This window comes from Sparus aurata, chromosome 23, assembly GCF_900880675.1.
Source record: "Sparus aurata chromosome 23, fSpaAur1.1, whole genome shotgun sequence".
Taxonomy (NCBI): Eukaryota; Metazoa; Chordata; class Actinopteri; order Spariformes; family Sparidae; genus Sparus; species Sparus aurata.
The window spans coordinates 27,602,070-27,616,170 of NC_044209.1; the positions used below are offsets into that span (position 1 = coordinate 27,602,070).

Consider the following 14,101-nt stretch of genomic DNA (forward strand, 5'->3'; position numbering starts at 1 on the left):
AGGAGAGGATGGCGGGCAGAGGAGATGGTGCTGGACACCTCGGCGTGCTCCCTCTTAATCAGAGGTTGATTAAGCGCGCTTTCAGAGGCATGGATTAGGGGGCTCCCCTCGGACTCGGCTAAATTGGTCGGAAGGGAAGGAAGGCAGAGTGTTGAGCGCTGCTGAGGGAACTTTTGATGTGTCAGTCAGAGAGTCTGGCATGGTTTGCTTTTATTGACCTTCCCATCCTTGATTTGTGACAGATCCCCTGGTGCTGGGAGGGGTAGGTGGGGATAGGTGCTCGGGGAGGTGGTGGAAGGTTAGAGGAGGATTCAGCTTTTGAAGAATTTCCCAAATTCTGCTGATCCGCTGGAGCTGCCACAAGCATTCCTGCAATTCATAACAACGAAGGGCACTGAGCTACTAAACTAATCTGCAGCCTAGACGTTTTTTCGGAGATTATATTTCTGTTATTTTATTTATTTATTTATTTATTTTTGCTTTATTTGACAACAACAGGAGAAGCAGCAAACCAATCACCAGAAACTCTGTCAGTAATATATCCTGCAAACCACGGATATGTTGAAACTTTACGCTTCTTTAGGTTCGAGATGTCTTGACTTTTCATCATCTCATCGACCTGAGATCTCGTTGAAAGCATTTGTTTTTCGTTGCTACGACACGGCCGGACATGCTCCGACTTTTCATTACGAATATCAGTTTTTGTCGCTGGAACTCATCCTGAGGTCTTGTTAAAAACACCCTGTTTTGTCGCGGTGACGCAGCTGGAAATGTCCCAACTTTTAGTAAAATATATTTGTCTTTTGTTGCAAGAAACACGGCTGGAAATCGTCTCAAGGTTTTGTTTTTTAAAGCACCTGGTGTTCACGTCTTGAGATGTCTCAGTTCATCAAAAATATCCCTTTTTTGTCGCCACACACTCAGCGGGAAATCGTGCGAGGTCGGCAAACAATTATCTACTGGTTTCACTCTTGCAAATATTTAAATGTGTAACTTTATAACCATCTGCTCAACCTCCTGATATAAAGTCAGGTCATCAACATACAATACGAACATTATATGACGCGGATTGCAGCAATGTTTGGGGCTGATTCAGATCCAGGATGCTGCACCTACACGGCGTACGTCTTCGATAAGTGATCTGCCAGGCCTGGTGGTGTTTTATCATCTGGCTCTCTCCATATGTCTCTCTCTGAAATGTAAACAATGGGTTTTACTCCTATCATCCCGTATCCACCTTTAATGGATCAGCAGAGCACCACGGCTCGGCTCTAAATATATCTGTCCCCATGTATGGACAGTGTGTGTCATTTATGGATTTATGGTTAATAATAGCCGGATGCTTTCTCCCCTGTCACACCGGTTTGTAACCCCTTCACAGAAGGAATGGCATTATTCATGTTGCGGCGGTGGCACCGCTATTAATGTAATGAGTCAGGCTGTTAATGTGATCCTGCTGCAGACACAAAGGGGATCTCTCAACCTGAGCTTCCTGCTGCAGACAGCAGACCTCTGCGCCCTACATAACAACGATGGGACGTGTCATCGCTGATTTATTTTGCCCTTGAACCTCCTAGTGATAGGACCTTGTGGGATAGCCTTTAAAAGAAGCGCCCAGAGATGAAATGAATGCTCTGTACCAAACTATTGGAACGACGTGCACTACAGCTGAAGGCTTTTAGAGGGAGTGCTGTAATCTAAAATGTGCTATTTCTCACACATCTCACACATTCTCACACAGCTCCGGGACGGGGCGGCTGATCAGATAGCCTGAGATGAATCTGACTTGACCTGTGAGCAGCAGTCGCCGCCTCCTGCATCGCCGGGCCATGAGAGGAATGTGCAATGGATTCCAGATAGATAGGAATCAATTCAAATTCAGCGGAGGCGCCACGCCGTTCGACGAGGCGTTGCTACACCTATACTCACAGATTTCATAATGAATAGATAAGGATTAATGCAATTTCAAACTGTCAGCGGCTGCCAGATGGCGCGCCATGAATGAGCTTATCGTGGCGCCGTGGATTTTTTTATTTACATCTGTAAACGTAAACAGCGGCGCTCGCTCGCGTGTGATCCGTCAACATGACTCCATGGTTACCGTCCGCCGAGGTGCATCCTCAGAAGTGTTTTAAACAGCCTTATTAACTCTGTCCTCGCGCTCATGTAATTAATGTCTGCTTACAATGCAGCTAATATCCGCTGTGTAACCTGTGAAGACACACAATAATTATGTGACCCCGTTTGAGTGACAGAGATCAGGGAGGCAAATAGAGAAGGCTCGTCCTCCGCGTAGTCGAGGGGGGGGGGAGAGTGTTGGTCCAGGTTAATGGGCTTCCTCCAGGGAGGGATTATCCGGAGTTAAAGAAAGTACGGAGGGAGGCGTTTGGATTCACTATAATAATGTCAAATACCCCTAAAATCTTTCTTTTGTAATCTCATTGTCACGGGCCATTTGCGAGTTCTTGGTCCAAGTTTTATGAAGTTCCCCACGCAGGCATTAAAAGACACTAAGATCCTGTGAAAGAACACTTTATTTGAGCTGGACACTCTGTAGTATCCCTCCAGAAATAGCCAGCCATCTGTTTCCTGCTTCTGCACCAGCCAAGCTTCGGAAAAAAAAAAAAAAAAAACAACTCTCAAACTGACTTGAGTTTTGAGGAAAGAAACAAAGGAGGAGGATGAAGATATCGCAGGACTGAAGTCGCGGGCAGGTGTCTGGATCCTGAATGTCAGCGCGGGCAGGAAAATGTCACTTTTATAAGAGGAATGCCACTTGTAGTGGAGTGGACCTGTGATCGATTGGGATGTGAAGTGGCTTAGCCGTACCTCTGTGTGTCAATAGCTTTCCCCCCTCTCGCTCAACCTTGTGATAAAAAACAGAGGCGAGCGGCGCTTAAATCTCGGGTTGGTGTACATCTGTGATAAAGCCTGTATGATTAAATTTTCATCTTATAACTTTATTCACTTGATCTGCAGCGAAAATCCTCTGATCACAGGATCAAAAAGTAGCCAAACTTTTACTTCAGTGAACTCAAAGCCAGGACAGGAGACGTAGAGGAGTTAAAGGTTGAACTGACAACGAATTAGAATGCGGCCCACGCTGCCATAGATTGAGACAAGGATTTAATTGGCTCCATATCAGGGTTAGATAGCACCAGTGTTGACTTTTGATTAGAAAAAATAAAAGAACAAGGTGACTTGATATTGTGGTGATAAGCAAAAAAATCCCAACTCGATCACATCAATAAGTTGCTCGGGTGCACGTAGGTGGCTCACCTTGTAACCAATGACAGCGGCCGCGGCGGCTCGCGGGCCGATAGACATCAGAGGGTTTTTTTGTGGCGTGCGTTCGTGCATTGTCATACATTTATTGCTGTGTGTGCAGCGTCTGTTTTCCTTACAATCGTCCCGGTTCGTTCTCGACATACTGTTGACTTTAGAGGTCAAGCCGCGGGAAAGGCATAAATTTCAAGAGCGTTGATGTTGGCTAATTCACAGCATGTCACACAGCAGCTCTTCAAAATAAAGGTCACCTCTGGGCAGCACTTTTACGGCTTTATATCCGTTTTATAGGCAGCCGTGCAGATCAACCGCGGCACAGTTTCAGAATCTGAATCACCTTTTGTGTGTTTCTGCACCTTCATATAGAGGCTCGAGGTCAGTCGGTTCAGTTTGTATGTTTTTAAACGGAGTGGAAGTTAATTTCCATTGCAATTAAAGCAAATGCAACTACAAATTAAGTTAATTTAAAGGAGACCTATTATAGTTTTTCATTTTTTTCCTTTTGTTCAGTGTAAAAGGTTTTGAAAGTTAAAAATCCAAAAGTTTGTGCCAACCAGAGCTCCTGAAATGTCTGAAACGCCTCATCAGAAGTCCTCCCTTTAATTCCGTGACTTTGTGACATCACACTATGTCACCACGTCACACATTTGCTTAATATATGCTTATATTACTCGGTGAAAGTTAAGCTAATCTGGAAGCCGAAGACACGATGGAGCGGACCGAAAACGTGCCTAGCAATGCCGGCTCAGGCGTGCGTGAGCCGGCCAATCAGAGCAGAGTTAGTATCAGGGGGAGGGGCCTTAAAGAAACAGGAGCTGAAACAGAGGGTGAATACAGAGCAGCTGAACTGGACCATTTCAAATATTAAAGCATGTAAACACATTCTAGTAAAACCCTAAAATAAAATTATAAACCTGAAAAACAGGATAATATTTCTCCTTTAAACTATTTTATACATAAAATATATATTTAAATCATTCTCATGCTCTGATATTCGGAAAAAACGACCAATAATGACAAGAACCTCCTCAAAATGTTGATTATGTCAAGAAAACCGCAGAATCCTTTCCTACAAATCAGATGAAATCACTTGGAAATATTACAATATTATAATGAAATTCAATTCTGAAGGGTCTGTGTCACAAAATGGGACTTTCACAGGTGTTTTTTTTAATTCATTATACCATTTCGGTCACGAGCACAGCAGAAGATCACCTCTTTTATTCTATTCTGCAAATTACATTTGAAAAAGTGAAGGCCGTAATATATTCCAGAGACCTTACAGAACAATTTCCCTACTTTTTAATTTAAAAGACGTTCAGTTTCTCGGCTACAAATAGCTGTCATCCTAAAAAATGACAGTTGTAGTGATCCGTACGTGTAGAGGATGTTATATATTTGTATTTTGCATATTTATTTATTGAATTCCATCTGTAGTGTTCTTTTATACGGCATTCAGAGCCTGTTATCTGAAGAACTAGTTGACAAAAATAGCTGTGTAGATCTAATGTGTCCGGCTCTTAATGTTTTCATTCAACAGGGCCACTTAATTTCTGTTTGACATTCACCTGTGTGAAAACGTCTGCCACCTTCCTGCAGCGACTATACATGTTGATTCCAGGTTGAGCCCTCCGCATTAAGACCGTGTTGACATTACGTCTCTTCGCCCGCGCTTGTTATCTCCGCGCCCCGCGGTTTTTTACCTCGTTCAGTCCAAAATGCCACTCTATGTGTCTTTAGTCGCAAAAGCATATTAGTCTCCATGGAAACTCGTTTTGCCAATACTTCATCGTTGCCAAATGATCCTGTACTGTTACTTAGCTTCTCGCCGCTTTTGTGTGGAAGTGTTTTTTTCTTTTCTTTTTGGAGATTAAACGTTCGAAAGGAAAGAAAAAAATAATACAAAAAATGAGGTCCTGCTGGTTTTTTATCGCCGGGATATTGAATAAGCATATGTGGGAAAACACCAAAGCGTGGCACTGTAACACATCATTTTTTATAAAAAAGAAAACAGATTATGATGCGTTTTCTGTGCTTTCTCGGGGGGGGGGGGGATAACGGCACGTGTAATGCCAGGGGTGCTGCACTGTTTTTATCAGGTAGAAACAGCAGCAACCAAACACATTCGACTGCTTTGTATGATATTCCACCAAGCGAACGGCCCTGACCTCTTTAATAACGGCACGTTCTGACAGCAGGAGATTTCTTCAGATTAGTTATCCGGCGTGGAAACAATGACTCTGCTTTGTTTTTAATGTGGCCATACTTTGCTTCCCGCGGTTCACGTATTGAGCGGTATCCGCTCTGGTATCTGGGATTCCCCCTCTGGAATATTTACGCCGTCTCTCTCTCTTTCTCTCTCTGTCTTTCGAAAAAATGTCCACAGATAATTGCTAGAAGGAAAGCGCCCAGGAAGGTCAGCCAAGTATCCCGCCGTAGGTGCCAAAGTGAAATCTACAGGACTACAATTACTCGGACAGACTGAGGCAGCGGAGCAAAGTGAATGACAGGTAGGAAATAATTCATATGAATCACCTGCTGTATTATGAATAACCACCTGCTGAGAGGACATAGCACGGTCAGTTATCCTCAGAATTGGTTCTGAATAGCCCTTTTTGTCATTTGTTGGTAATTGCCTTAATTCTCCTGGTGATATAGTGAAATTAACCTCCGAGAACATTTCTTCCTTATGGCATTTATGAGACAAGGTTGAAGTTGACATGCCAGCAGTCACACAATTATATTTAGATTATTCTCCTCCGCTGCTGTTTGGCTACCTCGTCTGATGTCGAGTCCTTTTTCCCGCCGCCGCCGCTCACAACTCACAATCTTCATCTTCTTCAACATACAGTGTTGATTTTTTTTCCACACGAAGGGCGTCCTTTAAGAAAGCCAGGATCACTCGCTCCTGTTTTTTCTATTTAGGGTACATCTGACCTTGTAGTGAACAGACATGAAAGAGCTGTCAGTCAAACCATCACGCACGTCTTTGTTTCTTTGTGGTTGTCATTCTCCAGAGGAGTCGAGCAGCCAACTGACTTAAATCTAGTGATTCTGCGCTCCTGGCAAAATGCTTCTGTGTCCTTCTTTCTACCGAACTCAGCGACCGCCTCGGGGTAAGGTGGAAAGAAGGTGAAAAAAATAAAAAAAGAAGTTTTAAAACAGCGCTGAGATGGTTACAGAATGTAATCAAGGCCGGTCGGTGGTTAAACAGTTCAGCTTCCCCCCTCGACGTAACGCTCTGACCTTAAAGTAGACGGTAACCTTTTCTGTCAAACCGTCGTAGCGAAGAATAAAAGATGATGAGTTGACACATCTGTTGTTAAAAGTCGAGCCCAACTTTGAATCCTCCGCACTTTTCTCCGTGTGAGGAAATATGCATTTAAATAATACTCCAGCGACCGAACATTGTTCTCCTTTTCAAAGAGAAGATGAAAAAACGTTTCTGAAACGGCAGCAAAGCCTCAAAAGGAGCCCTGTGATGTCTTCCTGTGTGTGTCGAGAATGTTGATTAAAAAGCATTTGTTTTCCTGAATGAACCCACAGAATCAGCTGCTGGTGATCTAAACTGTCCCATCATGCTCTCAAGTTTATATTTCAGCTATCCTTGCCGAGCTAACGTTAGCAGGGATGTAAAGAAACATGTACTGTAAAGATCTCATTCAGCTAAAAATGCCTTTTTGATGCTTTCATGGAATAATGACACTTTCACTAATGTTAGTTAAGATGCCTAATTTACCTGTTGGTAGTATATTTCTGCAAAACCACAGACGAGTTCAAATTTCAAGTTTTTCTGTTGCAGATTTCTGTTTGTTTTTTTGCTGAATTCTTGTTCTCTGGCTCGGTTAGCGTCAGTAAAAACTAGGGGTGTTCCAACGAGGGTACCTCATGATTCAATTCGATTCGATTATTGGTGCCACGATTCTTTCATTATTGCGATTTTTAATGCTTTTTTTACATACAAGATTGATTTTGATTTTATCAATTAACTCAGTTCCTCTAAAACTACACTCATTAAGTAAATAACAAGGTTTTTTGAACATTTGACACTTTGACCTACCTAACTTTGACCAGGGAAAGCTCCACTTGCTCGAGAGCCCCCTATATTGGCGGAAAACACTGAAAACAGCAAATCTCGTAGGTCTTGCCAGTCGTCTTGTTTGCACTCTCATAAAATCCAATGTGCTTCCACACGGTTGCAGTGAACCCCGGTTGTGAGAGAATCGGCCGCTCTTAGGGGGCTGCTAAAGCTGTTTTGCAAAGAAACTAACGTTACTGCTCCGTTTGTTGTGGTCCCAGTCACTAAACAGTCTGGGCGGAGCGCGCGCTAAGGTTCTGGTTACGTGTTTTTTGTTCCGGTCTTGCGGCAAAGCATCAACGTTAATTAATCGATGCCAAATCATCACGTGATGCACACATCGCCACATCGATGAATTGCACGCATCTCTAGTAAAAACATCACGGATTGGCTTTAAATACTTCTTTTGGTTGCCACAAACTCGGCTGTAAATGTCTCGAGGTCTTCTTAAAAATATCCAGTGTTTTCACATTTACAAATGCTTAAAACCACAGATTGAAACTTCGGTCGCCCGCAGCCATCCGGACGAACGGGCTTGAGTTTACCTCAAACTAGCAGTTCCTCGCTGTAGGATAGATCTGGTTTATTAAAGATGCTGGTGAGGCACGTCTCAATCATTCAGTCGATACAGACACCTCTTAAACAGCAGAAACAGCTGATCCATTTTAAAGCTTTCGTCAGCTACGTTACACTCACTGAGCTTCCAGAAGTGGAACTAGGAGGCAGGTGGACACAGTTCTGGTAGCTCGATGTGTCTTCTGTGATATCTTTAACCTTCTGAAAGAGATTCTTTCTGACCACTCCGTCGGATCTCACAGAAACGGGCACTCCCGAGGCCGCCTGACACTCTGATGTCTGACTCCTGGATTCACACAGAGAACTGAGGCAAACAACGCTCGCTCTCCAGCTGTTAGGCTGTTAGAACTGAAGTGTATCTTCAACCGTTCGGTGCCCACAAAGATGTAGTTGCACCGGCCGTATTGTAACACCGACCGGCCGTATTGTGGTACCGACATCCTCACTTGTTGCCAACGAGTCCCAAACACCAGACAACAAGAATGTAAGGAGGTGCTGTCATAGCTGGAAGGTGAAAAACATTGTTCATTTTAGCGTGCAGCTTTAAAGGTGCCGCTTGCACGAATACATTACTGCTTCAATTGAACATTTACGTGAATAAAATCGAGGATATCACCTCCAAACTACTGCGGACGACGTTATTACTGTTTCCTGATGCTGTTACAGGTTTGTGTTTGTGGTAGTGTCTTAAAACGCACCATTCAACATGTCTTTATTTCCATTAATATCATTTATGATGCAAAAAATAATTATTTTTAATGCAAGACCGTGCTGATACTGACCCAGATTGGACCGTGATGCTGCATGTTAACGGTTAAAAACTGAGATAAACATCGTGTTGGTTTGTGTTTCACTGTGTTGGCATCTCATCCCGCCGTCTGTGTGTGTGTGTGTGTGTGTGTGTGTGTGTGCTGCCTCAGATGTCTCCGCGCGTTGTTGACCGCAGTGTTTATGGGAGATTTCAGCCGTTTGTCCGTCTAACCAGCAGCTGACCGACTGACTCAGACCCTCAGCAGAACATCAAACATCACAGTATCTCGCTGCTTGGCTCAGTTTCACATAAACAGATCAAGGCTAGCACAATATTTTTATTCCAGTTGATATGGAAATGTCACATCATTTCAAAGAGAACCTCTGTTTTATTCATGTGTAATATCCTTTTACTTCTGACTGCTTAATACGGACCTGGACGAGCTGGAAACCGGGCTGCTGCAGAGCACAGGGAGCGTTACTGTAGGAGGTGCAGTGAACCCAACGATTGTTCTGCTGCAGAAAAACGTGGGATTTTGCAATATTTGTAAACACTTCTGAGGAGAATTATTATTATATCTTTTCTGTAAAGAGGGAATTTCTGTATAATGATTCTTCTGTGAGTCTTATTTATGCCTTTCAGTTTGAAGTGATGATCAGGAGAGGAGGAAATTTGTCAGGATGAAGTTACATTTTTCTTCTTAAAGGATAAAAAACAGATTTTATCTGCACATATTTTATAAGCAGAACAAATCTGATATCTCTTTGCCCTTTTCCTCCTCTTTTTGTGATAACAGCCGCTCTCTCCTTTTCACAACGGATTTGTTATTTTAACAGATGTTCTGAGGGCTCGTTTTGAGAAATGAGAACATCAGACGGGAACATGTGTGGATGGTATACTTTAACGACGCCGGTTTTCAATTTCTGTTCTCATAAAATTAAACATTTATATTTTTCCTTCATAATGCCGATGACACTCTAATTAGTTTCCGTGCTCAAGCAAAATATCGAGAAGCAATTAAGGCAGAGTGTGTAGTTAATTGCAATAATTTATCTGGGGCTAACAATTATTTTCATTATCATTAATCTGCCTTTTGTTTCCACCATTAACTGATGAACAGTATGGTCTATAAAATGTAGGAAAATGATGAAGAATCGCTGTTACAACTTTCCTAACCTAAGATGACTCCATCAGGCTGCTTGGTTTTCCCACCAACACACCAAAGATGTTCAGGATACAGTTTATTATCATGTCAGGTGAAGAAGAGCAGAACATCTGAGTGAAACGACTGAATCAGAAAGAGAAAATGTTGGGAAGTTTTGGCAAATTTTTGGCTGGGAAGATAAAAACATACCGGCATGAGGCAAACAGGACCGCAACTTCGTTGTCACATGGTCACCACCATAAAAGGGTTGCATTTTGTTAGGTTTATGCACAAAACCAATTTCGTAAGGTTTTGCAAAGAGTCTTGGTTTTGGTTAAAATACGTAAGATACTTTAGAAACGTAAAAAGACGCGAGGTGGAACTGTAGAGGTGACCTGCATTTCCGGGTGACATGTTGACTTGCGACTGGAGCTGGAGGGAAAATGTACGCTACTTCATGAGCGTAACGTTACGTAGAGGAGAGAACCGGAGTCTCTGGTGAGTGCTGAGTTCACTGAGAGGCTCGACTGAATTCAAACTCACACACTCGACGCGTGATGTTGCTTGCTAGCTTACAGCTAATGCACAGTAAATAAACGCAAACATTGGCCGCTATTCGGTGTGAACACATGATTTGCCATCCAACAATAAATGTAAAAATGGGTCCAATGGAGGAGCGTCCAATGATGTTGGCTGCAGATTAACTTTAAAGTGACTCTCACAGTTTTGGTGACATCTGCACCAAAACATTACCGCTAACTGCTAATCAGTGAGACCTCCATCTGTTTGTCTTTTGTTGTTATGTTCTTGCTATCACTCCAGCCACATTAGCTATGACCGTGCAAGCTAAACAACATTTTTCTTTTGTATTAATGCAAAAACACTTACTTAGTCGACACCAGAGGAAGTTACCAGGCGAGGAATCAGTTTGGCAGCAGCACCGTTCACAGACTCGATAACGTCCTGCTAGCTGCAAACTTTAATACCTCCAGTGATGTCGTATTCGACCTCATCTGCATGTTATCTCGGCACCACGACTGGCACCTTCCTCGAGGGGGTCCCGCTTAATGTTTCCACTCGTATGTCTGGTGCCACACCTTATATATCTCCGTCCTCAATTATACATGGCTGGAATGGGAAATTAACATAGGGCACATCATAAAAAGCTTGATAACAGAGCTAATACAATTACATTAGAGTGATTAAAAAAGGTTAAATAGGTGATCTGTTACATTGATCTTGAATGCATTCAGACTTAATTTAATTTAACAGTGCTATAATGCTGTAGTTAAAATATGTCCTATTAGTGTTTGGTGCCTGCATGTATAACGATTAATTATTGAATAATTGTTCATGCATTTCAACACTGGCAGCCTCTGAAGGGTGATTTATTTTCTTCAGTGGCTGTACAGAGATAGGGCTTAATTACAGTGGATAGCCTTATCTCCCCTCTCTAATCCTCTCTTTGGAGTCTCCCGCGTTCACGCCATCTAGTCGTCGATATCATCAGACTGTTGGCGGAGCCAGACAGAGAAAGTGATCCCCAATTTCTCTGTCACATTAAGGCTCATTCATGAAGTCTCTCTCCGCTGTGGACCTGATTTAAGAACTCCAAAACGGTGAGGAAAGAGGAGTCGCTGAGTGCCGGAGAAAACCTCTCCCCCAGGCTGAGGTCAGCGCCTGGTTGGCACATTACCCACTTTTGCTGTCTTTGTCAGCTGGATGGACTGAAGAATGTGTGGTCAAATCTGATCAGATAATGGGCTCGGTTTGTGCCAGCAGCAATTTGTCGCGGATATTATTGTACTAATGTCCTGCAATTTGATTGCTTACCACCTCTCTGCTGAGTCCAAAAACTGAATCCGTGCTGTCCACGAGGATGTGGACCAAGATTAGACATTTTAACCCAAAAGTGCCCACAGACAAATATCTGTTTTGCCTTTTTTTTTTTTTGTTGACCACCGGTTTGACTTGATGACTCACAGTAAAAACCGTGCTAGATCATAATCAGGGTGACTCACAGTTTAATTATTGCTGATTGATGGAAGATTTCCTCCACAGTTGGCACAAATAACGGCATAAATAAACCTTTAGATGAATGAAAATGCTGGCAGCCTCAAACAAACTGCATTTTGAAGTGCCAAACAGGAGGGGAGGATCAGCTGATCAGATTAGCGTGATGTGGCTGAGCTACGCTGATGCTCAAGATAAAACCACTGCAATTAAAAATGTAGAAACCCCTCGCAGTGAGTCAATAACATCAGTTAAGAGTCGTTTCCAGAGAGGTTTTCGTCATCTTCTGGCTCAAGTTCAACGTGTATTTCAACAGAGAATCAAGTACCTAAATGCAATATATGGACTTAATACATCAAGTCTGGAGTTCCTTTGCAAACGCTCATATTTTAAACACTTGTGTGCGTCCATCTTTGTGGCAACAGCTTGGTGAAGTCCCTCTCCTTTCACACGATGAAGAGCTTTTTCCCAGTTTGGTGTGAAAGGACTCGACTGTCCTGCACAGTGAGCCCTGACGTCAACCCCAGCCAGTTCTTATCGCCCATCGTTGTTGACCTCATGAATGTTATTTTGGCTGAACGGAAGCGAGCAGGTTCAACATCTGAAACTGAAAAATTGGAGGCAGCAGAAACAAAATATTGATATTGCATGATCCTGCAAAACCAAAGTGTAAACCACTGTGATGGCACCGTACTGGTTTGTTGACTTCCATTTGGCAGCCGCCAGTCAGGCAATATGGCGGCCACCATCTTGGTTTTTTGGAGCCCGGCGTGACCACATTTGGACAAGAGAAGGGAAGTGAAGAGGGTATTTGGATCAGACTGAACCTGAGGGAACAACATGGTGACTGTAATCTACACAGTTGACTTCATCTTGTGTTGAAGAAGACTTGAAATGAGTGATTGAGATTGTAAACTGTTAACTGAGGCAGTTAATCAGGCATGAAACACGGCCATTTTCTCATAAGTTTCAATACAATCAGACTACTTTTTGAAACCAGTGAAGTCTCCCCCTGCTGGTCATTGGAGAGAATGCAGATTTACTACTGGGAGTCAATAGAAGACGTTGCAGTTCTGTCAGGGAGTTTAAATTAGCTTCTAGTGCGCCGCCAGCTAATTAAAAGGATCTTCAGGCGTAAATCACTCCAATTACAGTAAACATATGTAAGAGTATGAAACCTTAATTAAAATGGTCTCCTTCACATTTTAATGAGCGTCGCTTTAACCTGCAGAAATCAGGAGGGTAACGGAGGAAAAGTACATTAACAGGTCAGTCTGACATGTTGAATAAAAGGTCCAAATATTTCCTCTCTCTGGTCTTCAGAGTAAAAAAAAAGAGAAGAAGAAGTCGTCTGACACCAGAACCAGGAATGCGACGTGCATGGCTGATGAAGTGGGATTATACACACCGACTGTCTTTGAGTTCTTCCCGGCCGCCCTGTGTTTCCGGAGCGATGAAGACGGTGCCGGAGATGCTCAGTATGTTGATTTCTTAGGGAGATGACAGGAGAGGCTGGATGTTTTCTAGCTGTACTTTCATTGGCTGACTGGGTTGATGTTTATTAGAGCGGCAGGCGTTACGGCTCGCCGCTAAGTTCGGGCTCATCCAAAAACACGGGAGCCGCCGCCGCCACAGTTTCCAGTGACCGAGGAGAGAAAAAAATGTCAAACTCAACGCACCGACAGATTCCCTCCTAATCCGTCATTCCGGCGTGTTTTCCAGGCGCCGACAGCTCTACCTGAAAGTGACACAACTCCCAGAGAGACGTTCGAGCTAACTAATTATAGCAGAGATCCAACACAAATGTTTAATGAAGAGATTTGACGTCTCCGCACAGAATCCTGAACCACTTTGTCATTTGTCATTTTCTACCTTTCTTACTGTTACTCGCTTCAGGAAGTTTTTAATTCAAGTTATAGTGAGTTTTTTTTTTTTTTTTTTCCACTCTATTCTCAGCACACTCTCATGATGAAGTACCCTTCGCTCGGATTTCATTTAGTTTTCCAAGATTAATCCATTTTAAGGCACATTAAGCTCATTCGCTTCCATTTATTTCCGACTGATGATTTTTGCATTTTTTCTTCCATCTTCTCTATATTCTCTAATCATTATTCTGCCATTAAGCTGCACAGAGGCCTTGTTTTGTTCTCGATCTGATGTTTACGAAAAGAAACAACACTTTTTTTTTTCCTTCCTCCACATTTTCTTGTCGCCGTAGTAAAGTCTCAGCTTCCTACTCCACATCTTACACTTT

The 14,101-nt window shown here is 42.9% G+C and overlaps 1 protein-coding gene across 5 annotated transcripts in view; it reads left to right on the plus strand.

Moving 5' to 3' along the window:
* Nucleotides 1-14,101, plus strand: part of LOC115575099 (RNA binding protein fox-1 homolog 3-like) — a 437,664-nt gene that overhangs the window by 38,770 nt on the left and 384,793 nt on the right. For 4 of the 5 annotated variants that reach the window (XM_030406944.1, XM_030406951.1, XM_030406952.1 and 1 more), the window contains exon 2: nucleotides 5,672-5,795. The exons of the other annotated variant lie outside the window; for it this stretch is intronic. The gene's annotated coding sequence lies outside the window, so the exon portion shown is untranslated. The remainder of the gene's footprint in view (nucleotides 1-5,671; nucleotides 5,796-14,101) is intronic. 5 annotated transcript variants of the gene reach the window in all.